We start from the raw sequence: 26,700 nt of genomic DNA on the forward strand, positions 1-26,700 counted from the left end.
CCCTAACGCCCGATTCCCAGGTTCATTCACTGATCTGTCTGGCTGCAGAGATACTTGGAGCGAGTAAAATGGCCACTAGAGAAACAAGAAGTAAGGCCAACATTATGGCCCCAGGGACTTTGGATAACATTCTAATTAAGGCAAACACAGTGGTGAGCAAGGGTCTTACTGTGTTGGAGAAGCAAATTGCGGAGGGTATAGAGCATTCACATTTGGTTTCACAAGGGTCATCATCCAATGTTAGGTCATCAATAATACTTGATGCCACGCATTTATCACTCATGGACAGTATTGACCAAACCATAGAGTCTGTCCTACAACAGCTAAGGACACCATCTAACTCTCATAGGGATAGAGATTCACTACGTGACACTGATGAGGTGGAATCTTCCCCTATTGTTGAGTTAGTACCATCTAGGGCTCAGGGGGATGGCCTTACATCAACTGAACACTTGGGCAATAGAGAAGCCGCAGCCCCGAAAAGGAAAAGATCTAGGAAGTCCAAAGGTGTTAAAAGGGCTAAAGTTGACCCTCTAGTGAACATTGTTGAGGACAGCCTGGTTACCCCTGGAACATCTGCAACGGGGAACGATCTGGAAACGGTATGCACTCCACCCCCCACTCTCATTTCCACGCACACTGGCCCTTTTGTTTTTGGTGGGGTAGTTCCCAATACCACAGGGCACATTATAGGCTCACTGACTGGTATCTTTAAAAGTCTCTTGGATCCTCTTTTCCTTAAATTAGACTCTATAGAGGCTAGACTTCTAGCTATAGAAAGACTAGGTGGTAGTGGTGGTGATCAGCTAGGGCCAAGAGTAAGCACACATGGAGAACATGTGGATAATGCTGGGACTTCTCATCCCCCTATTGTTACAACTACTATGGCCCCTATTCCATCAATAGCTCCCAATAGGAAAAATATGAGTACAGCCCCGGTGCCACAGTCTGTTCCTGTACCCCTCCCTAGGCAACTACCTCCGGTACCAACTGTAAGGAGGTCGAAGTTACCTGCTTCGGCCAGCTCACTTGGCCAAGAGAGACCAATGAATGAAACAGCTAGCCCCCCAACCCGGTTAGCTAGGTCTAATAACTGGCGTAAACCAGTTAACCTGCCTCCTGAGGCGGCAGCCTATACTGTGATTTTGACGGGGGTACCAGAGCTTCCCAGTGACTTGGTAGAATCTTATGATTCTCTACGTAATAAGGCTATTAGCTGGTTAAATATCCAAAGGCCCTTACCACCTAACCTCAGAGGAGAGGTTCTTATGGTTAGAAGTGTTCCGTGGGTTGGGTACACCGCCAAGAAAAGTGTGGGGGACTGTATAATTGTAAGTTTCAAGAGTCCCCAGGTTGTTACCTACATCTGTAACTGGCTAGGAGGTCCAGGAAACACCTCTATAGAATTGGTTCCACTGTCATACTTTTACCCTAATGTACGTGACTTGACTGTGAGGAGGGACGATGGTTGGACAAGGGTTGGCTTTGCTGTTGATGGGTCAAGATACAGGCCCACCCGTAATGTCATTCCTGCTTATGGCACCTATGTACACCCGAATAGATTTAGTTGCCTTGATCAGGTTGATTGACTTCGAAAGGGTGCATCCTTACGATGTACCCTAAGTATTGTTAGTGAATCTGTGGGCGACACTGATGTCATCACTCGAGAAATTGACCTAACCCCCAGGAAGACCCAACTCCTTCCTGTCCCCTGGGCCGAGCAAGTAACCTATCATGTAATCCACCTGTATATAGCCCAACACCCGTAGTTCCGTCTGGTCCCAACCTAACACTGCTGCCTTATCCCTTTTGGAAACAACACTGCAAGGGCCCGCAGTTCCATTACTAGAAATCGAACTAGAGAAAATTGGGGGGCTGGGAATAAAACCTACAGCCGAAACCCTAAAAGTCCTCTCCTGGAATGTGGCGGGTATTGTCAATAAATTACACACAAATGACTGGGATTCTTTAGTTGGCAGTAGTGATATTTGTCTTTTTCAAGAGACATGGGCCAGGGAACCCCTGTGTAGAGTAGGGTACGCAGTTTTTGAAATTAAAGCCAGGTGAAGTGGCAGAGGGAGACCCTCGGGTGGTTTGGCGATTTGGGTAGCTAGTCACATTGGGTGTAATGCGAAGAATGTACCGACGTCTTCGCAAGACATTCAGTGTGTTCTACTCAAGTGGCCTAATGTGCTAAATTTGGCAATCATTAATGTTTATTCTCGCCCAGTCAGTGTGGCCGCGGAGTCACCCACATTAGAAGAACTTTTGTCATTCCTGGGTCAACTCCCCACTGATTGTAAGATAGTGATGGGCGGAGATTTTAACTGCCACTTTGAACCACTGGAAGGTCTAGGGGAGGGTGCTCTTACTACTGAAGATGACATCTGGGGTGTACCACCATGTCAATCCCCTCACCCTAAATCTTGGTCCCCTCTTGCAGTGCAACTTATGTCCCTAACATTAAATTTTGCTCTAAGGGCTTGTAATGTACGTACCCCGTCTGACATCCCTTCATTGTGTACCTTCAATAGGAAGGACCATGAATCGAGGTTGGACTATATTTTTGTGGATATTGGTCTTTGGTCCAAGGTTCAAGATTTTAAGGTAATCGTAAGAACAGACAGCGACCACAAAGCACTTTTATTAGATATGGTGCATCCTGAACCTGTTGGCGGGTTACTACCTGAAAATCCCAGTGATGATCCAGGGAATCTGATTCTTAGCTCTAATAGGCGTAGGGTAAAATGGGGGAAATTGGTTAATTCAGAAGAGAGCATAACCAAAATCTATGAATTAGCACTCCCTAAGCTAAATGATCTGGACGTATTAATTAATCAGCCCAGAACAGAAAGTGGCCCAAATCCATGTAGACCTAGTGGGAGATCTTGGTGAGGTTTTTTTTCCAGTGGTAGTCCCACGTAAGAAAGAGACCCGAACTTCAAACTGGTACAATTCTTCCTGTAGAAAGATTAAGGCAGAACTAATAGCTACAACAAAAGTAGGTTCTGATGAGGGTAAGGTCGCTGAGCTTAGGCAAAATTATAGGGAAGCTACGGCAGAGGCATGGTCGGAATGGGATTGGAACAGATGGCAGGATAACTCGCTAGCGCTAGAAGCGAGGGATTCTAGAAAATGTTGGTATTTGGTAAACACAGGTACAGGAGAACCAAAGGCTGCAGTGGAGCCAAATATTGCATCTTCCGTCTGGGAAGATCACTTTGGCAAATTGTATCAAGATATCTCTGAATCTGCCAATGATGTGGACCCGGATGTTATATCCAATCCTGTAGCTGGACTAGAATTTACCCTTGGTGAAGTGGTTAGTGCAATAGAGAGATTGGCGAAGGGGAAGGCCCCCGGATTAGACAGATTGCCCGGTGACCTTTTTAGACATCATCCAGAGATATGAGGCCCGTACTTCCTTATTTTGTTTAATTCCATCGCGGGAGGTATGGAGATCCCTAGTACTTGGCTGGGGGCGGAGATAGTGCCCATTTTCAAAGAGGGCTCTCCTCTTCTCCCAGTCAACTACAGGCCGATCAGCCTCATTGATGTCCCCCCAAAAAATGTTCTCGCCTTCTCTTGGACCAGCTTCTGGACTGGATGGAGGAAAATTAAATTCTAAGTCCCCTCCAGGCTGGCTTCAGGAAAAACACGTCCACCATGGATCAGCTTTTCCGCCTCGTTCTCCTCTACTGGAAAACTGTGAGGATCGAGGGGGGGAGGCTGTACATGGTGTTTGTGGACCTGAGGTCAGCCTTCGACTTGGTCCCCCGCAAGAAATTGTGGGAGGTCCTAAAGGAGCTGGGTGTTCCTACCCATTTACTACACGCTATAGTTAGGCTTCACACCAGTAATTTTGCACAGGTTAGGTGTGGGAGGGTTGGAGCGTTGTCATCCAGGTTTCCAGTCCTTAGAGGGGTAAGACAGGGTTGCGTTTTGGCGCCAACCCTGTTTTGCCTCTACGTTAACAGTGTCATATCCCATCTTGACAGTGTCAGGGACAATGACGCTCCCTTTTTGGCAGGCAGGAGGGTACCGGCTATCATGTTTGCCGATGATACCCTCCTGCTTTCCAAATCACCGATGGGGATCCAGCGGATCCTAGAGGGTTTTGGTCTTTTCTGTACAAAACATGGTCTTGAGATAAATACAGAGAAGACCAAATTCATGATATTTAACCCCTCCCCCAAAACCAAACCTAACCCTTCCTTGGGCTCAGCGAAACTGGAAAGGGTAAAAACCTTCCAGGATTTGGGTGTAACCCTACATGAGAACCTATCCTGGGAGCCCCAAATAGCAAGATCTCGGCTCAAACTTTGTCAATTGTCTGGTGCAATTTTGAAGGTTGTAAATACTTCTACTTTTAAACCTATTAGCCCGGCAATAGAAATGTATAAAACTCAAGCCAAAGCGACCGCTTCTTATGGTAGTGAGCTATGGGGGCACAAAGCTGGGGCAGAACTTCTCAGTGTCGAAAATAATTTTCTCAGACGTCTCTTAGCCCTCCCCCGTGGCACACCTCTGCTTCCCTTGAGACTTGATGTGGGTCTTCCCTCTGTACCTGAGGATCTTGAACTAAAGCCTTTAAGGTTCTGGCACAGGCTTTGGACTACTAATGAGCTTGCTCACTACAGGCAAGACCTCATTCATGTAATGAATTTGAACAAGCGTGACAGAATTCCTTGGTTGGTTTTCATCAAGAAAGAACTGTATCGCCTGAGACTCCAGGAGTTATGGGATGCTCCTGAACAAGGCTGCCAAAGGGTCTCCCGCAAAAGACTGGTGGAAATATATAAGGAAAAAGTTTATCTAATCAGGTATCTGCACCCAATAACGGCACCTTAACAGATCGATTTTTGGATTCCAAAAATTCTTAGAATTTTGAAGGTTTTATGGACATTATCTTTCCCATTTTAGCTTGAAAACTGTTCATCCAATGGAGATTGGGCACCCTGCCTATTAAAACTTTTACTTGTAAATGGACAAAGAGTGATGATAAAATCTGTCCGGGGTGCGCTAATCATGATGAGGAGGAAATTCATGTCCTGTTCTTTTGCCAGCCTACAATAGACCAAGGAAATACTGGATTGTGCCATTATGTAGGAACTTGGGCACAAGGAGCCATCTGTACTCTTACAGATTACTGAAAATCAGCACTCTGCCCCATATAGTTTTTGCAGTTGCCAAATACATACTGGCCATGTGGCAGATAAGAAATAAACTCCTAAAAGACTGATCATAGATATGAATTGCAATGTTCTCTCCCATGAACATATTTCCAAGGAATTTATCTTTTATGTAATGTTTTATACAAGGGAATGTTCTTTTTATTGTTGAATGTTTTAATTGTATCTTTTATGGTCTAAACGACCGAAATAAAGAATTTTTGGATTGGATTGGATTGGAATTCCCTATCAGGGTGAGTAGGTCGTTGGCGACTAATTCACTGAAGATGTCTATGTTGTCCCTGGGTAGTACCGGGATGTATTTGGATTTACCTCTAAAGTTAGTGCGGGGGGTTTCCCCTGTCTCCACCCCTAGGTTGTCTGGGATGTCTCTTGACATCATGGGATCTAAAGGGTCTATGTCATAGCTGGCAGTGTCATGTGGTATTTGTGCAGCTAAGTCGGTAATTGCTTGTAGTGCCGGGACATCCCTACTGTTTATGCCTATTCTTTGAGTGGGGGTGGGCTGTGCGGTGGATTCTATTCTTTTCTTTTTGCAAGCATGCATTTTACACAGTTTTAATTTCCGCTCGAATTTATACAAATCAACCCTTACTTGTGCATAGTCTATGCCTTTGTCTGGGCAGAAAGATAGGCCTAGTTCAAGTACTTCTTGTTCAGCATTAGACAATGTTCTGTTACTGAGATTTAATACCGTGAGTTTCTGGGTATTGGACTCCATCATTGTCTTTTCGCTGTCTGGCCTCTGGTTCCCATGCCAGTTGTTCTTAAGCTGCCTGCGCCTTGTGTTTCTTCTCCAGTTTTGCTTGCGTTTGCTGCTCCTTTTCCTTTCGGCCGCCCTCTCCCAGAATGTTCTCTCTCTTTTTGTATTAGGAGGTGCTCCCGAGAAAAAGACTGCTGCTCTGGGGTTCCCGATGTTACACTGTCCAGTGAGTCCTGGTCAGAACTTGCATCAGTTGCTGATCCGTCTTTGTTTGGTTCGAGTAATTCCAAAGTTTTATCCTTTTTGAGATCTGTTCTGACTTTTATCATATTTTCTGGCGAATGTTAGAATGCGCCCTGCTGCATAATCACATTCATCTCGCAAGAATTTTCTTTGCTTTCTGGCTACCACATCTTTCTCGAAGGCCAGCATTTTGTCCTCCACATTTTTGATTATTCTTGTTACTTCCTGTTGGTCTTTCTCTTGTTTCAGGTCATCTAGGACATCTTGTATTTGAGTAATGAGAAGTTTCTGTTCTTCCCATGCATTGTTAATTAGGATCTCTAACATGCGTTTGGAGCATGCTGTTGTGTTTTCTACCCAGTCCTGTAGTACCTTTTGACTTGGTCTTGCCAGTGAGGGGGTGACAAAAATACGTAGTCGTCTTGGGATGCGGTTCACCTCCAAGTAGTTAGCCAATGACGTCGCCTCCCACCATCTGCTAATCTCCCTGCGCCTCAGGCGCTCCAGGTTATTTCCTTTTTGGCGCAAATTGGATGTTGGTATACTTGTAGTTGCTGCCCCTGTTTGTTGGGGGTTTCTCTGTGCTTTTGAAAAAATCGCTTTTGCCGATTCCTCCCGTCCTTTAACATATTTTGCCATTGTTTTAGAAGGTTTCTGTTTGATTTGTGCAGTGCTTGTTTGCACTGTGTACTGTATTATGCTGCTCGCGTCTAGAGCCGCCTGGCTCACGCGAACTCTGGGCTGCCACACACTCCGGTCGTTGTTCTCTTCCTGGATGCAGACAGGTCAGGCGGAATTGCCCTTGTGCTCGGCTTCCGCGTTCCTGTTTCAGTTCCGGGTCAGTTTTTACCTTGCGCTTCGGCTGATTCAGGCGCGCCGATGATGCAGCAAAATACAGTAATCGTCCGAAGGACGCTCCGCACTTGTGGCTTCACAGTTGCGACCTGGATGCTTGAAGAATGCCGTTCTTTCCGGTTTTCGTTTCTTTTGACCTCATGTGTTTGTGGCTGCCCGGCGGGTACTCGGTACGACAAGGAAGGCAGATGCGAGGTGGGCGGAAATGGAGACCCTTCCAGACGAGTCGGTGCTTCGCCAGCGAACGCCGCCGCTAATATATTCCAATCCAAGGATTCCAAACACAAGGAATGATGTCACTGACCATGTCATGAGTGATGTAATATGTGACGTCATCAGCAGTGCATTGCAGGCGCGCAAGTTATAGTGAGTCCAACTAACTATAACGTGGGAATTTCAATGGTTTTATGTCAGTAAAATTTCCAGCTAACTATAACTGGTGTCAAACCTATGGTTTTTTCAGTTAATTTAATAGGTTTTTTAAATGCTAATTCCTAACTATAACTGGTGTGAAAACTATGGTTTTTTCAGTGAATTTCATAGGTTTTGTAAATGCTAATTTCTAACTATATATAGGGCCTCAAACCTATGTTTTTTTCAGTGAATTTCAAAGGTTTTTAAATAGCAAATTTCTATGGCTATGAAATATAATATTTTTTATAATGAATCCTATATTGTATATTTATGTAATACTATTTTTTTTATGTATATTGTCCATGTTTTTTTTTTTTTTCCCTGGAGCGCTCCCGGTGCGCGTACCGGTGAGCGCACCCGTAAGCGCAGTGTTGCGGCGCGCCCCGGTGCGCGTACCGGTGAGCGTCCTATTTGCGCTATTGCCGCGAACGAAAACATCATCGTGACGTGATGCGTCCTATGACGCACGGCGTAAGTGCACCCGGAAGCGCCCGAGCGCAAACGATCGCGCAACGTAAGCGCCCCCGGGCGCGCCCCGGTGCGCGTTGCGTAAGCGCGTCGGGTCATGTGACCTGAAAATAACACTTTTCATTGGTTCAGAACAGTTTTTTTTCCAAATGATGAAAGCCCCCACCTTTTTTCCTCATTCTCACTTTGTACTTTGACTGAGGAAGACCTGTTTCTAGTAAGTGAGAAATGGCTACAGTAGCAGCAGCAGCAGGAGCATCTCAACCACCACCACCACAACACCACAGTGGTGGTGAAGAAGAAGAGGAGGAGGAGGAGGAGGAGGAGGAGGAGGAGAGGCAGTTCCTGCCTGAAGATAATACCCCTTATAAACTGAAGGAGCACATTGTGTGGGAGTTTTTTAAAATCCCAAGGGGACTAAAGAAAGTGAATGCGCCAAAAGTGACATGTCTGATCTGTGGCACTGTACTTTCCAGGGGGAACCCTGCAAAAAAGTATTCATTTGGCAACAATACAATGATTCGCCATATGCAACGCAGGCACCCAAACCACTATGCTGCGGCAGAGGTCAGAGAACTGATAAGAAACACTCCCCAATCTTCTCCCAGCACCTCCAAAAGCAAACAACCCACTCCATCGGGTCCAGAGACAAGGGAGATGGTCCCAAATATCCAACCCCAGTTTGGAGATTTTAAAATAGTTTGTAAATTTTGCGGGACTACAATTTGCTATGGAGAGCAAAGTATCAAATTGATCAACCGTGCTGGAGACAACCACAACTGCAAAAAGAAACCTTAATTTTTTCCTGTTTTTTTTTGCTCCAGTTGAGCCGTTTACAATTCCCTGTTTTTTGTTTGTCCCCATAAAAATTACAAAAAAAATATAAAATTGTTCATAAAAGCCAAAAAAAGTAAAAAAATTTCAAAAAAACAATATAAAAAATATAAAACAACAAAAAGAATAAAAAAAACAGTTCTTTTTAGAACTACCTCCAATATATAAAAAAAATGCTACATTTTTAAAAAACTCTGTCATTCTTTTTTCTCCACGGTACGCTCCCCGGTACGCTCCCCGGTGCGCGTCCGGGCGCTCCCCCCACGAAAATCGAAAAAAAATATATATGTTTTTGCCCCGCGGGCCCTTTTATGGCCCCCATATCAAACCTAGGGGGTCAGGGGGGGTCTACTCTGCCCCCTTTTGGTCATTTCCCCCTTTGTTTTTGCCACCTCTTGTGTCTCGATCCTACTGAGACACAAGATGGCGGCCGCTCCGGACTGTTTGGAATGTTGACAGACACCCGAGAGCCAATCAGCTTTCCGCTCGCGAACTCGCGTAGCGCGCTGGTGCGCGCCCCGGTGCGCGTACCGGGGCGCGCTTATAGATATATATATTTTTTTGGACCTAAATTACTCAAAATCCACTGGAGCACATATCTTGAGACATAGCAAAGGCACATCGGGCTACCAGTCCCTACAATTTTGCCAAGTTTGGTGGAAATCCATTCAGCCGTTCGGGCTAAAAGTGAGTCCAACCGCCCTATGGAAATTAACATGGGGAAAACACGTTTTGGGACCCCCCTTTTATCTCGGCCCCCGCTTGACGAATCCCCCCGAAACTTTCAGGGAAGGAGCGGAGCGCAGCGAGGCAAATTTAAGGAAAATTACAGGCAGACCCCTCAATCTGCGCCAAAGTTCTTCCCAATAGAATGTTGCGGATTTCCTATGGAAAACGATCCTAACTATAACTACCTACTGGCGACCGCCAGTAGTTAATATATATATAAGAGACAAGAAAGAAAAAACAGGTGTCAGAGGCTTCTTCACCTGCAATGCATGCAAGGCTTGTAAAAACAGTGTTAATAGAAAAGAAATTGTTCTTTCAGAACACTATCAAGCTTTCAAAATACAAAAGCATTTGTCTTGCAAATCCGACTACTGTGTTTATGCACTGCGTTGTCCGTGCCCTTTAGTATATATTGGGAGCACAATAAATGAAGTGAAGAAAAGGGTGTTGGAACACACAAGGGCCATCACTAATGAGGATAAGAACTATCCAATTGCCAAACACTTCAAAGATTTTCACAATAAAAATGTCAAATTGCTGCAATTTTGTGCATTAGACAGGATTCCTGTATCAGAAAGAGGTGGCAATAGACTCAAACAATTGCGTCAACTTGAATCACGAATGATTATTAAGTATCAAACGGTCCAACCTTGGGGTCTTTTTTTTTTTTTTTTTCAAAACCTTTATTGGAGTAAGCATAGAAAAGTACAAGAATGGGCCTACAACCTCACGGGCTGGCCGCTAATAACAAGGCACAGTGCATGCAAGAAAATGTACACCCGTGGATAGGTACAGCTCAAGTACAAAGCATTACTCTATAGACATCACAGAACAATTTGTATTTTTATTTTTTACAAAAAGAAACACAAACACTAAAAGGCGAATGAATGATACTTAAGGTCAGCCCAAAGAGCGGAGGGGACGGTTCCACGATCAGGAGAACACACCCAGAGCCCAGAGGCTCCAATCAAGTCGGGGAGGGGGGGGAGGGGAGCAGCGGGGAGAACCGGAAGTATAAAAAACCTTACGGAAGGGTTCCGGGAACTCTAGTCTAGGGAGAAAGGACAATCTCAGCTGTGTTGTCAAGGGGAGGGGTGCAAATATCCCCACGATAATCATTCCACTGGCCCCAAACCTTCGTCCACGCCCTGGGCCTGCCCCTGGCCACATAAACCGTCTTCTCACGAAACATGGACCAGTCCATATTGTCTTCCCACTTTGAGACCTCAGGGGGCCTGGAAGCGCCCCAGAGTTGAGCGACATCCCGCTTCGCAATCATGTAACCAAGGGTAGCCCATCTGGTCTGGGCCACCGAGTAGTCAGTGGGCTCCCACACATTCAACAGACATCTGCGAGGCTCCGGCCGCAGGGCCACACCCGTAACAGCAGTCATCACCTCAAGCACAGCAGTCCAATAAGCAGCTACAACCGGGCACTCCCAAAGGATATGCAAAAAGGTCGCACTCAAGCCACATCTACGCTTGCATAGCCCATCCGAAGAAAAGCCCATCGCAACCAGACGCGGACCAGTGACATAGACTCGATGAAGAATCTTAAGCTGAACCAAGCGGAGACGGGCAGGAATGGCCACCTCCTTGGGAGATGAGAGCGCCGATTGCCAATCTTCGTCGTCCAGTTCCAACCCATCGCAAACCCAAGCCTCCCGAAGTCGGACCAGTAAGTCCGCCCGATTATTAATCAATTTCTTGTAAATAAGAGAAATAGTGCTATCGGGAAGATGCCCATCAAGGACACGGTCCTCGAGGGGGGAAGATTCAGGCAGGGCCTCATCAGGAACCAAGGCTGAGGCGAGGGCATGCCGGACCTGCAGGTAGCGAAAAAATTCCCTACCACTCAAACCATATTCCGCCTGGAGGGCCTGGAACGACTTCACACAACCGTTCGAGTACACGTCACCCACCTTACAGATCCCAATCACATCCCAGCGGTCGAAACCCTTGGTAGACCAGAGCCCGCCCAAACGTTCGGATGCATAAAGCGGCGTCGCCAACGTCAATCGATCCTCCCACCCCAAACTCACACTCGCAGCCCGCCACACCGTTACCGCAATCCTGGATGGGCCCACAAGATGGCGCCCGGCCGATCGGGAATAAAGCGCTCTAGTAAAGTCCCCACCCGGAAGCTGGAGTCTGTCCATCTCGAATGCAGGATTACGACCCGGGGAAAACATCACATGATTAATGGCAGACAACTGGGAAGCCCAATAATATCGCTTGATATCGGGGAGCGCCATGCCCCCGTCATACCAGGGGATGGTGAGCTTTGCGAGTGCGATACGGGGTCGCCCATCCCATATAAACTGCCGTTGAAGACTCTCAATCTCTTGGAAATAGGTCTTAGGGATAGCGTCATATGAGTTGTGAAGCGCGTAAAGGAATCGCGGCAAGGACATCATTTTAAACAGGGCCGCCCTGCCCAGCGGAGATAAGGGAAGCTTGCGCCAACGGGCCACATCCAAGCGCAGTCTAAGCAACGGTGGTAGGAGATTACGCTCAAAGCGGAGCGTCGGGTCCAACGTAATAAAAATCCCTAAGTACTTGAAGCCCGACCGGACCACCTGAATAGGAAGTCTACTCGGCAAGGGGTGCAAAACCCCCGACAGAACATATACACAGGACTTGGTCCAGTTAATAACGAGGCCCGAGTTGGCTCCAAAAGAAGCAAGAACATCAAACAGAACAGACAGAGATTTACGCGGGGAGGTGAGGTATAAAAGGATATCGTCCGCGTAAAGCGAAACGCGGTCCTCAAAGTCCGGAGACCAGCGAATCCCCTTGAGAGACGGTTCCCACCGGAGCCAGGCAGCCAACGGTTCCAAGGCGAGAGCAAACAGTAATGGAGACAAGGGGCATCCCTGACGGGTACCCCTGCCGAGGGTGAAAGGAGCCGAGACCCTACCATTTACCACTACTTGCGCCAGAGGTGCCGCGTACAGCAACTGGACCCAACCAATAAAGTCAGGCCCAAAACCAAATTTCTCAAGAGCCGCCCAAAGATAGGGCCACTCCACCGTGTCGAAGGCCATGGACGCATCCAACGATGCCAAAATGGCCGGCTCCGTCAGAAGCCCCGCCCTCGCGATCGCGCCATGAAGACGACGTAAGTTCAGAGCCGTGTTGCGATGTGGGATAAATCCAGATTGATCCGGATGGACCAAATCACTTATGACCGTCAAGAGACGGGTGGCCAGGAGTTTCGTCAACACCTTGGGTTCAACATTCAGTAGGGATATGGGCCTATAGGAGGAACAAAGATCACGTGGTTTGCCCTCCTTGGGGATGACAACTATCGTGGCCAGTCTCTGATCATAAGGGAGAACACCCCGCTCCCGGGACTCCAGAAACATGGCGCGGAGATACGGAGCAATCCTATCCGGACGCAACTTGTACAACTCGATTGGCAACCCGTTCGGGCCCAATGCTTTGCCAGAACGGAGGGAACGGATGGCAGTGGCTATCTCATCAACCGTAAAGGGGGAGTCTAACGCCACACGGTCCGAATCAGAAACAATGGGCAGGGCTATATCACGCAACAGAAGGCGAGAGTCAACCACATCCCTCACAGACACAGGGGTATACACCACACGGAAGTACTCGGCAAACCGGTCAACTATCCCAATCGGGTCCGTTACACTCACACCACATGCAGACTGAATCACGGGTACCACACGATTAGCTCTCTCCTTCTTATCCAGCCACGCCAGCAATTTACCCGCTTTGTCACCCACATCATACAAACGTCCCTGTTGCTCCCGAAACATCACTTTGGCTGCATCCGTGACCAAGGACTTATAAGCAAATTGTTTCAGACCCAGGGCATGGAGCTTCTCAGGCGTGACACCAGATTCCAAGCCCTCCTCCAGTACAGAAATTTCCCCCTCAAGATCAACCACTTCTCTATTCCTCGCTCTCTTAGCCTCAACAATAAGGGAGAGGGCCTGCCCACGAATCACAGTCTTAAAGGCCTCCCACAGGGACACAGCAGATGAAACCGACCCCTCGTTATCCAGAAAATACGAGTCGAGGGACTTAAGTAAAAGGGTGCGGGTCTCAGGGGAGGTAAGGTACCACAGATTAATGGGAGCGACCCTGCCCACTGCTTCCACCCCAACCTCAAAACGAAGCCAGAGCGGAGAGTGGTCAGAGATACCCCTGGGCATGTGCACAATCTCACGCACAGCCGGGGACTGTGACGCAGGCATCAGGAAATAATCCAGCCGAGACAAACTCCCATGGGCCCCGGAGTGAAAGGTGTACTGCCGCTGCGTAGGATGCAAAAGCCTCCAGCAGTCCACTAGGCCGAAGGTATCCAAAAAGCCACCCAACCACTGCTGAGCCGCCGGGGTATCCCTAGGGGGGTGACGATCATGAAGGCCAGAGACTACCGAATTAAAGTCACCAGCCAGAAAGAGAGTACTATCAGGAAGGTCCAACAAGACACGGCCCAAATCTGAAAAGGTGGAAGTCTGCAAGCCGGGGGGCACATAAACAGTTAATAAGGAGAGGGTACGGCCTTCATACCGACCCACAAGGACAGCATACCGCCCCCGGTCATCCTGTATAACATCATCAATAGCCAGGGGGAGGGAAGCCCGAATGAGAATACCCACACCCCTGGAACCCGAGGTAAACCCCGAATGTGCTACGAGGCGATAGCCCCACCTGTTCATTGCATGACAGACATTGTCTATCAAATGAGTCTCCTGCAGGAAAACTATGTCAGGAGATAAACGTCGTATACATTTCAACACCACACTGCGTTTGATACGATCACCCAGACCATTAACGTTCCACGAAACAAATCTCAACCCGCTACCCCCCATCCCACCCGACAAAGCCCAAACCCCCCATCAATGAGCACGACCACAAAAAGCAATTCAAATACAGAATAAAGTCGCCTTGAACACAGAACAGACAAACAACGAACTTCCCAACCACCCACCCCCCAAATAACAAGAAAACACCCCCCACCCTGCACCCCTGCAAAAAGCTAAAAAGCCACCCCAACCTGCAGTGTGCCTGTCGCCCAAGAACCCCTATTCTACACGAAGACCCCGGAGGAGGAAAGGCTCCGTTCCACCCGCCCCCGATCAACAACGAGAATAAGACCATACATCAAAACACATATGAGGTAGAGGAACATAGGCTTACATCCCTGGAAAAGTCAGACAAAACAAGGCATCAGTCAAAAACGAAACGTTCAGCTCTCAACACCACCTTCAGCACCGCCCGGGTGGGCTTCGGACTCAGTCTCAGGAGGCCGATTAGGCAGGGAGTCCAGCCAGTCATTCACAGCCTCTGGCCGATCAAAAAAGAAAGTTCGATCATCATACTCCACCCGCAGCCTGGTCGGAAAGAGCATTGCGTAGCGCATCCCCAAGTCCCTAAGACGTTTCTTGGCACCACGAAATCCCATCCGCTGCTTCTGGACCTGTTGGGAAAAGTCCGGATAAAAGTTCACAGTGGCATTTTCAAAGGCTACTGGGCCCTTCACCCGCGAGGCCTGCAGGATAGCGTCCCGATCTCTGTAGTGGAAAAGCTTGGCAACAATAGGTCTCGGCGGGCGCCTGGCTTGCCCTTGCCCCCCGGAACACGATGTGCGCGCTCCACTGTGAAAAATTTACTAAGGCCATACGGTGAAAGGTGATTCTGGATAAGATCTTCAACCAGGAGATCAACCGAGTGGGGTTCTGGATTCTCCGGCACACCAACCACGCGAACATTACAGCGACGTGCCCTGTTCTCAAAATCCTCCAAGCGCCGGGTCATGAAATCGTTCACCCTGCGGAGATTGCCAATCTCCGTCTGAATATCAGAGACGTCCGTCGTGAGGCTGGAAGATTTGATATCCAACGACTTCACCTTTTCGTTCGTCTTGGAGAGATCGGCTCGAATCAAATTCACCTCAATCGCCACAGTGTCAAGTTTGTGGGCCAAAGTTTCATATTGGTGGCCTATGGATTCCCTCATGCCAGAAATGGCGCCCATGATGTCCTGCAAGGAGGGCTCCGGCGACGCATCCAGTACTTGGTCCGACGCAGTGGGACCGGGCAGGGCCGCTCCGGGGGACCCCTTAGAGTGGGTATAACGATCCATGACATTAGATTGAACCGGACCCCCGCGCAGAGGTGTCTTCGTCTTGCGCGTCTCTCGGTCCCCTCTGCCCGCCATTTTGAAGATGCGTCACGAGCAATGTCACCAGGGTCGACAGACCGGGCACCAGAAATGGAGGCCCCTGGACCAAAGGACTACGAGAGGTGTAGCACCAGGATAGAGGCAGCCCACTCCAGAAACAGTGCAGCCAAGGGCCAGACAACCTACGTGTATCACGGCCGCAGCTCTGGCCCAGCCCTCTCACCAATGTCCCAGTCTGAGGCAGAAACGAAACCGAAACTTAACAGGGGGACTCAAAAGACCAATCCCCCTGCCGTTGTTGTTCAACTCCAAGACGGCCACCAAACCTCACCCAGTCCCGGGCGCACTTCGAGGGCGGAGCCCAAAAGTTCAAGTGAACATAATTCAGGCACCCGATGTCCAAATCCGTTTACGAAAAGTCCAGGTAGATCAGCCCAATGTCCTCTATATGAATCCTCGCAAAAATTCAGGATTAAATCAGGATATCAAGCCGGGAGCGGCGGGGGTCCGGGGAGCGCTGTGCTCACGCGGCCATCTCGGATGCCCGCCAAGCTCCTCCCAACCTTGGGGTCTTAATAAGGATGAAGAACTCTCTGTCCACCTTGGCTAAATTCTGGATATGTGCCTATACATCTCACTCAATACTGCCCTAAAAGATATAAATAAAAAAGAGAACTAACGAAAAAAATAGGGCCCTAGTATATTTGCCGAAACACTGTTGAGAAAAGATACTGTAACAATTGAAGCTTTTTTAATCAGTTTTTTATTCACTTTTAGTGATTATGGTTTTTCCTTTTTATTTGTAGGAGACTACTCTATAAACAGATGAGAACAAGCCTTGCGGGTTGCCTTATGAATTGGAGTCTATACAAGTTTTCAACTGCAAAGTAGATGATATACCTTTTTTGGATGCAACAAAATGGACAAATGAATTGCCAACACAGGCAGTATAGTGTAATATTGTCCGTATGATTCATGTAATTTAAACCGGGTGTTTTTCTGACATTATGAGTACACGCCCACTTGGGCAAATCTTTATTGATTTCACAATCAGTATGGACAATTAGGTGTTTTCCAGGCATTACGAATACATGCCCACTTGGGCAAAACTTTGTTGAGTCTATTATCAGCATGGACAATAATGTTTTCAATTTGGAAATATAAATTGTAACATTCGTTTAATGTCAGCATTGACACTTTATATGCTTTACATGTGAAGCACAACATCCTCGAAACTGGGCATCACGTAATTGAGAATGTATGAGTTAAGCTTGTGGACTGTTGTAAATATTTAAATATGGCCGCCTCCATTGTTCAACAAACCTGGAGTTATGAGGAAGTAGTCCTACTTTTATGTTTTGCACTTGATTTGCTTTTCACTTTAAAAACACAAAATGTAATTACTGAATTCACCCGTGACCAAGGTGCGGCTGCACCGAAACGCGTCGGGCTTTTGAGACCATTTTGCTGAATTAAAATCCATCACGCTTATGGAAATTGTGGCTCGAGTTTCCTTCTTTTTCACCCATAAAGTTGGTTTGACATATATATATATATATATATATATATATATATATATATATATATATATTGCAAAAAAGAATGCAAAAAAGAAGAAAAGAAAAAAGATATATATTTATATATGTATATATATATTCCTGTAACACGAAGAGTCCTTCCGGGATCCTTCCTCCCCAGTCAGGTGGCGCATAGATTCGGCGGACTTCTCACGGCCGAAATTTCCATTACATTCCACAGTATGCTTGAAAGCAAAGAACACTCGGGAAGAAACAGCCAAAGAATTTTTATTCTTAGTTTACACGCTACGCGTTTCGACACAGATTGTGCCTTAATCAAACGTTAAACCACACTGTATGGGCTACCATGTTATGTACAACAATAGACACAAATGAGGTAATGGAGCAGGTCATGTGACTTTGCATGTAGACGAAGCCGCCATCTTTGAACGTGGAAATAATATAAATCAAATGCAAAGTTCATGAATTTTGTACATATTCTCACATGTCATATTCAAATAGTACATTGTATGTAAAAGTTTGGCAAACTAATGGTTGTGAATTATTTACAAACACAACCAAATTAACCAACCAGCGTTGAAACGAAGGTAAAGCAAAATTTACAAGTAAAAAAGTAGTATATTACGAGAATTTGCTTAAAGAACTCTTGCCCCGTTCTGCAAATTATATTCAATTAATTTACAGGTCTAGTGCCCCTAAATTATCAGAACAGCAAAGGCCATGATGATTAATTAAATCTTATATTATCTGATCATTCAATATACGACATAGTGCCATAATATCTAAAGTAGACAGGTCAAGTGCCTGTTACTTCAGAACTAATGATTTCAAAATATTTCCCCGGGCTGTGCCCACATTATCTTCGGATAAACATATCTCTTCTTCTTCTAAGTATGTTATCCGACCTCATTTCAACAAAAATAAGTTTCCACAATTACACAATGGCGGTATTAAATTCCAAACCTCAACCGTCAATAAACACTTAACATGTCCCCATAATCAGATACAAGTGCAGATAATACCCAGTGAAGATGTATAAGTGAAAATGTCTTTCATCCAAATGACAAGGATTTGCCTAGAGAAACCATCAACCAACCGTGACCGAAGTGACTTCTCCCTTTCTTTTTTCCTACAAAAGACATATAAACATACATTTAAAATGTTGTTCCATTTGTGAATTAAAAAAGACTATAAATATAGTCAGAGGGGAAAGGTAATATAGGGTGTCTATATACATACTGTACAATAGGATAATTCACACAATCATAAGTCATAGATGACCAATTATATATACAGGACGTATTGGCTTGGCAGTTCGGGATGGACTGTTCCCACGAGGCACAGGGTCAGACTGATTTGCATATAGCCATGTCTGAAATGGGGTGGCTGAGTGGGCTAAAGAATGGTGATGGATTAAACCCAGATCAGTTGACTGGGGGTGATTGTTTGATTTGCTCAAACGCTCCGTCCATCATCCCCTTTTGTTTCGGATTTCTTCATGGCGGCACGCTTAGTCACAAGCCGTCGAGCTGTTCCTCATGTGGGTCTCCTTCTGGCACACAGAGGATTGTTCCTGTTCCACTGGATTCGTCCACAGCAGGATTGTACAGCTGCTCCTGCCTACGTGTGCGGTGCATGCGCAGTGTACACCGCTCTTGCCTGACGTTTGCGGTACGCTCACGAGTTTCATCCTGCCGGGAGCATTCGCAGATGTGTACACACCTCCTTTTGAGCTGTTAGCATTGCAGTAATGCGCACACCTCCTTGGAAATTTAGGGCATGCTTATTGTGCTTTTCTGGCACTAAGCTGCACCCTTATTCAGCTAGGAATATGCATGGTGATGCGCATACCATTTCTTTGAGGTACTGTGTTTCTTTATCTTGTCAGTGATACGCTCACTTCTTTTGCACCTTGATTCAGTTGGTATATACGCGGTGATGCGCACACCATTTTTTATGAGGTACTGTGTTTCACCAGCGTGCCAGTGCCACGCTCACTTCTTTTGCACACACCTTTCTTACATGTAGGGGCATTTATGTATGGCACATAATATTTTGACTTCTGCAGTTATTTTAGATTGCATTGATTTTAACTCTTTGCTTCACATTTCCTATGCCAAGTATTGTGCTAATTCCTTTGTAATATTTTGACTAGTTGGCATAGGTTTTCATATTTTTTTTGGGTCTCTCTTAGGGGTGGGCGGAAGTCGCAGAAGGGACTATCCCGGAGAGGCAAGGAGTTTGAAGCGATCTCCATGCCTCTCCTCGTGCCCACCTGCCTCCCGTTACCCGATCCCGGCTTCATTTTTGTAAACTGCGCATGCGCGGGAGCCTGCGCATGCACAGTTTACAAAAATAAAGCCGGGATAGGGAAGATGGGGCGCAATAAGGTAAGTTTGCTTTAAACTTTTATTTAGCCTTTTAATTTAATTTAATAATTCAGGCGGGTGGCAGGCGGGCAGGAAGCGAGAGGCGGGTGGGCGGCCAACTTCCGTTCCGCCGTGGAATGCGTGGAATTTGCCCCGTTTTTCCACCTTCTTTCCGGAATGCGGAAAGGGCAAATTTCTGCCCATTCCGTGGGCGTAACGGAAATGTCCGTCCACCCCTAGTCTCTCTTTTCTCTTTACAATTGCCTCATCTAGTATGTCTCAACCTCCGCAATTTCTTTCAGACAAAGGTGACTCCATTTTACCTGTGAACAGATGGAAGCCCCTGTTTGATTCTTATCTATTGGCCATTGAGGGTGACAAATTCTCTGCCTTAAGAAAACAAGATGTAGTGTTACATAATCTGGGGGTTGAGGGTAGACATATTTATGATAGACTAGATGAAAGTGTTTTGGGGCGTGAAGAGGGTGAACCTGACAATGTTTTTGACATGTCTGTGATGATGCTTGAGAAACATTTGGGGTCTAAAATTAACGTAGTCTTAGAGCGTCACAAGTTCTTTTCTAGAGTGCAGGGCAAGCAAGAGAAAAATGGTAGTTTTGTGGCAACTTTGAAAATGCTGGCTCACACTTGTGAGTACGAACAGCTAACTGGTTCTCTTATTAAGACCAAATTTTCAGGTGCACCAATAACGTGAAGGTCCAACAGAAGCTCCTTGCCAATAACCCAGATCTCAAGGAGACCTTAGCTATGGCGGACAGTATGAAAAACACCAATATGTGGGTGCGTGAAATGAGAGTTGATAAAAGCAATGATATTTCCCTGGAGGACAAGGTGGCTCATGAAGTTAAGAAAGATGATGTCAAAAGGATTGAGTTTTTAAAAAGTATTCATGGTGAGAAAGAGAAGAAATCGCCTGATTCTGAGCAGTCTGGTTCCTGGTACAGCAAGCCTGGTTTTAGATGTTTAGGTGTGGGAATGAAAACTCTTTGCCCAACAGTCCCAATTGTTTTGTAAGGTCTGTCACTGGTAACAGATGTGGCAAAAAGGGACATTACGCTTGCGTGTGCCGTGGTGCAGTGGTGCTCTAAACCTACGATGGTGTTCCATTGTCATCTTCTCAGTAGCAACAGAAGATGGGATGCCACTTTGACTAATCTACGGACATTTTGTTTCCATGTCAGGAAATGGACTGAATCTGATTTGTGAGGTACTGTTTGAACTTTTTGACCTGCATCTTCAAGGTAAACTGTGAGTACTTTTCTTACTTCTTCACCAAGGCACACACGCTCGTGAGCAGGTACAACGAGCATCCACTATTTTTTTTTTATTGCCTATTACTGGATACGGTGCGTGCTACCGCCCTTTTGCTATTTTGCCATTTTGGATTCTGCTGCACTGTGAACTGACATTTGTTTGTGTTTGCTGTGTCATTTGCTTGTTTTTGGTTTTAAAATATTTGGGAATGTGTTACCGACCATCACTGCAACTCGTGCTCTGTCTGGAGTCTTTAGTGCACTCCTCTGAGTTTTCGTGTGTCAGCTGCATCATCAGTGTGACTTGTGCTCTGTCTCGAGTCATAAGCTCGCTCCTCTGAATTTTCGTGTGTCAGCTGCATGCACCATGGAAATTCATACGGTTGTTTTCTTGTTCTTGAAGTGCTGATTAACTCCACGGCATCCAAAATCCACGAGGTCACGAATCACGCTTCATTACCCTGCATGGTGGCCATCTTAGGTGTACACTCACCGTTAGTTGCCTGATAATAACATTGGAAACCTCCTGTATTGGGAACCTTTGGCGTCGTCTCTTCTGGTATACGCACTCATTGTAATACTGATGACATACAGCTTATTTGGTTTATCAGTTATTTGCAAAATGTGCAAATCCTCTTGTGTGTCACATCTGTGATACACACACTCATGTTTAGTTTTGTACAAAAAAAAGAGAAAGAATTCCAATATTCTCTTTTCTTCTTGTATTATTAAACAATGCATTTACAAATGTTTTACAAACAACCAAAAGGCACAATACAAAGTAAGAACTCCACCATCCTCTTTGTCTGCTTCTATTGAGAGACATCCTTTCCAAATCCTTAAGAATTGTCTCTCTTTCTTCTCTTTTCTTTCTCTTTTTCTTTTTCTAACTGTTTGCTACATTCCTTTCATTCTCTTCTCTGGTTTTCTTCCTGTTGCTAACCATTTTATTTCACAGTTATCTAACCATTATGCAGAGTGTTACTGCTCCAGCGCCTTTTCTGCAAGAACCGGTAGATCCACTGCTGGAATGGAAACAGGTCATTTAAGGCTTATGTGGGCGCTATTGACAGCCAAAGGTACAGACCTGAAAGGAAAAAAAAAATTGTTTTATGATTTAGGGGTTAAAGGTCAGAATGTATTAGATGACACCATCTTATGACCCACCTGAAGGCGAAGATCCTGATGAATTCGATATAGCTGTAGCTCAACTGGATAAGTACTTTACAAAAACAAAAAATATTCACAGGTACAAATTCTTTACCAGAATGCAGACACCTAATGAAAGTATTGACACTTTCCTCACAGCATTGAAAGTTATTGCTTCCAAGTGCGAATTCGAAAATTTAGCTTCACAGCTTGTAAGAGATCAGCTTGTAGCCAGATGTCATTGTAAAAATATTCAAGCAAGGTTGCTTACCTGTTAGGAACCTTCTTTTGACAAAGCAGTGGATATTGCTAAAAGCATCGAAAGCTCAATGGAGGATGCAAAACCATTAGAAACAGCTTTGTCTAACTCCACTGTTTCAGCTGCTGTCTCCACCAAACCTCCTGTTATCAAACATGATGATATCAGAAGGCAAAATGTGTTTAGAGGTGGAAAACATGTTGTGCAAAATAGATTGTTTAATCAATAAATGAGTTGTTTTACATGTCTCATCTTTCAAGAATTGTCCAGCTGTTAATCGACAGTGTGGTAAGATGGGTCATTTTGCCAGAGTTTGTATGGGATGTGGAAAAGTAAATTTTGCTATGTTCTGTGTCCCTACGAGTCATCCATCATATGTTATGTGTGCATGACCAATATGCATATGTTATTCCCCATGTCCGATTCAAGACGCAATTATAGTTGTGTCCAACTCTGATATGCCATTTCCTAGTCCTCATGAGTAATATGAGTGTCAGGCCTATGTAAAGTTATGTTGCCACGTTTCTCAGTGTGCACGTTATTTCATTATAAAGTCCCCGTTTCCAGGCCTCAACAGGGCCCGGACATCAGATTCAGCTCCTGTCTCCTGAGCCTCGCTGAGGAGCGATACAGCCCCCACCTGTATCCTCGACCTTTCACTTACTTCCTGCCTCGCAGTGCCCGGTGCAGCTTGGCTCTGCCTCTGAGTCTGCCAAGACTATGTTATGATTCCCGTTATCGGTTTAGTCCTCCTTCTCTGCATTCCTAAGCTACTGAACTGCATCAATAGTTTCCGTCATTGTCTAGCCTATGCGGCTCCATGTTAAGAGAAATACTGTATTTAATGGTCATTTAATATTCTTCATCACGCACTACATGTAGAATAAATGCATGCTCTAGTCTTAGAGTCAATTAGCTTTTCCCCTCATGACTTCTAGTTTATATCAACATGTTCCCTAAACATCAGATACTAGATAGGGTTTAGGTACATGTCGCTCCGACCCTCCAGACTTTAGTCTCTGCTCCTAGCACAGAGTTCATAGCCCCCAGCTTCTCCTCGTAACACGTCATTACCAGTTTGCGCGCACCACCAGGTTAGAGGTCCCGGCTCCTTAGGTAGCCCCCTCCTATGTTTCCGCCCATTCATGACATATTCTGTTACGTTTGCATCACATGTCTGAGTTACACCTTCTTTTTACTCTTATCTTTCGCGACTGCTACGCGTCACGCCTTCTGCTCCACCCACTGCTACGCCTACTGCAATGTAATGCTATGTGTTTGCGCTATGTATATATGCTCATGTATTGTTATTAAAAGCCAGCGCGCTCATCCCAGACCCAGCCCCAGCAGCTGCTGGGCCCTGTCATCCTATTCCTATGCAGGTTGTCCTGTTCCTGTCCTTGTGCTGTATTAAACCTGCAAAACTCCTACTACCTCGAATCTTGACTCTTATTTATTGAGCTATCTGTTATGATATATGTCTAGTCAAAAATAGGGTATTATTTATTTATTTACCACATAATGGTGCCCGAATAGGGACTTGCCCTTTCCCCACGCGTCGGTGAAGCCACGCCGACCCCCTGACCCTCTGCAGTCGTGACGGAACTCTTCTGCGCAGTGGCAGATATTTCTGCTCAAGTATCCCTCAGGCCCACGGAGGAGACGGAGGAGGCGGTCCAGCATCCAGACGAGACGGTGGAGGAACGCGGCGAGTCCCGACCAGAGCCCAAGCCAAGAGTCCAAGGTCCGAGGTATCCGGAGGTCCACCCGTAACTGAAGTCCGAAGTCCGAAGTTCGTCGTCATCGTCGTAGCAGTCCAGTCCAGTCCGAGGCCTTCCGTTCTTGCTGCCCGGTGAGTACCGTTACTGGGGTGGTATCTAGACAGGGTCAATTTCATTGACTCTGGTCTGTGGGTTGGTGGTACACAGTCCCACAAACGAAGTGTTCACTTCGGTGGATACGGGTCCTGACGTGTCTCTTTAAGAGACCGGTAAGTTTCGTACTGTTTCAGCAGTGCATCTAGTTTCTGTTCTAGTCAGTTCTGTTCTCGAGAAATTCATGTGTTCTGTTCTCAGTATTTCCAGGTAGTATTCTGTTCGAACTGTTATTTTAAATGTTCTTCATGTATTTTAATGTTGTGGTATGAGTGCGACGTGATTCCGTGTTTTCATTGTGTATTGTATTATGTCCAGATTATAGTCCAGTCATGCCGCTCTTCTCAAAGTTACGTCAGTTAAAAACTAGAAAGGGTCTGCTGGAAGCAGCAGTTCCCGTCCCGCCCAGGGACAGTCCAGGTCACTTTATGTATCAGAAACATGGCATAAGTGCCATATTGTATCTAGATTTATGGGTAGAGTATACCAAACAGTTAGAAGAAAAGTATAGATGGCCCGTATCGGGTACATGGGATGCCGAATGCATCATGCGAGTAGAGGAAGCATTATGGAAAAAGAAAGCCAGACAATCACAGAAAGACGCCATCGAGTTATGGCGCAAAGAAGCTCATAAGAGAACCGAAAAAGAAATCAGAAAGTCAGAACTAAGTAGAGAATCCCAAGAACGAGCCCAAGAAAGAGAATTAATCGAGATAGGTGAACGAGTTAGAACTGAGCAATCAGACAGACAGAGGAATGCCCTCATTAAGGGTATGTATCCTCTTCTTGCTGAGGGCTTGCCAAAAGCGACCCCAGAGGCATCCAGTAATTTCCCGCCACCATTAGTTCCGACCAAGCTACGTCACAAACCGACCGCAGCTGATATTTTTATTTCGTCCTATCTGGACGACACAGTCCCCGAATATGCAAATCCTGTTCGCACTCCGCCAGTCCCTGTAAACCAGGTAATTCCTGCTCCTCCAGACACCGGGGTGCCCTTAGCAGCCCCCCTGGGTCAGCCCGCCATACAAGTCCAGCCCACGTTACAATTACCCACCCTGCCAGGACGAAAAGCATCAGTTGATGATTCCAGTTTAGGGGCCGCAGGAGGAGGTCTTCCTCAAACTCCGCCGCCATACAAGCGTTTATCAGCACTCGAATTACATGCTCAAGCATCACAGCGTACTCCCAAGAGTAATAAGTCTGTTGCAGAGATCAGGCAAACCCTTGGCGAATGTGTCTATGACCCAGTTCCAGGCGAGTTTAATATGGTTTTATATTCCGTACGCGTAAGGAGAGTGACCGAGTATCTAGTCACCCTACCAGATATGAAAGAAGACCTAGACCGGATATATCGTTTCATCCGTACAGGGGATGACCCACAAAGTATTAGTGATGCCATGTCTCAAAGGAAAGCCGAGATTCAGCGCATGATATTAAAGTTCTTAATTAACTGTCTAATAAGAGAACAAGATTACCCGTCTAAAGACCCGGAAGAAATGAAAACTCTAACAAAGTGGAGTGATAATATAGCCGAAGGAAAGCACAATACCATTGGTGCCATGGAAAGTATGTACAAGAAAATCCGTAGAGAGATAATAAAGATACACGAACAGCGTAAAGCAGCACAAGTAAGCGAGAAAGAAAGTACCTCTGATCCTGAAGAGGAAGACGATGAGAATCCCGCCAGAATAGCGTATGTAGGAAAATCTAGATTTCCAGATCGCCATTTACGCCTAGAACACAAGTCTATTTTTCATTCTCCAGCACCAGAACAAGGTTCCCTAGAACAAGTATTTCAAGCTACCGATCACATTCTGAAATCACGAATCGGTTATAGTGAGTTAAGTACCATGCATGAACAGGAACTAGTTCGGTCAGCAGTCCGATGGATTACTGATTCTACCACTTTTCCTGACGAAATAGTGGCACAAATGTTTCTGAAATTGCCCCCAGCCGAGCAGCGACTGGTGGGTATGTATATGATTCAGCACCTCATTACTCTGTATGAGGGTCAACATTCTGATCCAGGCCCGTTACATGATATCCTGAACGAGTTACTCCAGTATAGATGGAGAGGTCTAGGTACCGATTTAATTAGTGTCATTCTAGAACAGCGCCACAAATATAGAACATTCTTGAACCCGCATTTTGTCCATGTCTCACCCCCAGAAAGTAAATCATTCTACATAGACAGACAGAATCCGTTACGAGAAGTCCACCCAGTCAGAGGAACGGGTGGCGAAATGCAACGAGTGTTTGTATACACTCCGATCACAAAGATGGAACTCCTCGAAATGAAGAAATTAATTCCCTGTCATGACAAAGATCCAGCAGGGTTCCATAGAGAATTAAAGGACATGCTCCGTATGGGAGAATACACATACCCGGATATAATTAAAATGTTAAAGGTTCTGCTACCCGCAGGGGTGTATGAAAAGCTTAAAGAGAAAGAATGGGAGGTGGGAGAGAAAAAGATCGATTGGGCAGTCCTAGAAGCTGAAGACAAGGCACGAGTACCAGGTACTGGTCTAGGAGAGAAATGTAAAGAATTACCAGAATTATTGATTCAAGTTTTACCCAGATTATTAACAACTAGAAAGGAAGACTGGGATGCAATCTCAGCCTGTAAACAGAAACAAGA

The sequence above is a fragment of the Lissotriton helveticus genome, chromosome 6 (assembly GCF_964261635.1).
Source record: "Lissotriton helveticus chromosome 6, aLisHel1.1, whole genome shotgun sequence".
In the NCBI taxonomy this organism is placed as follows: Eukaryota; Metazoa; Chordata; class Amphibia; order Caudata; family Salamandridae; genus Lissotriton; species Lissotriton helveticus.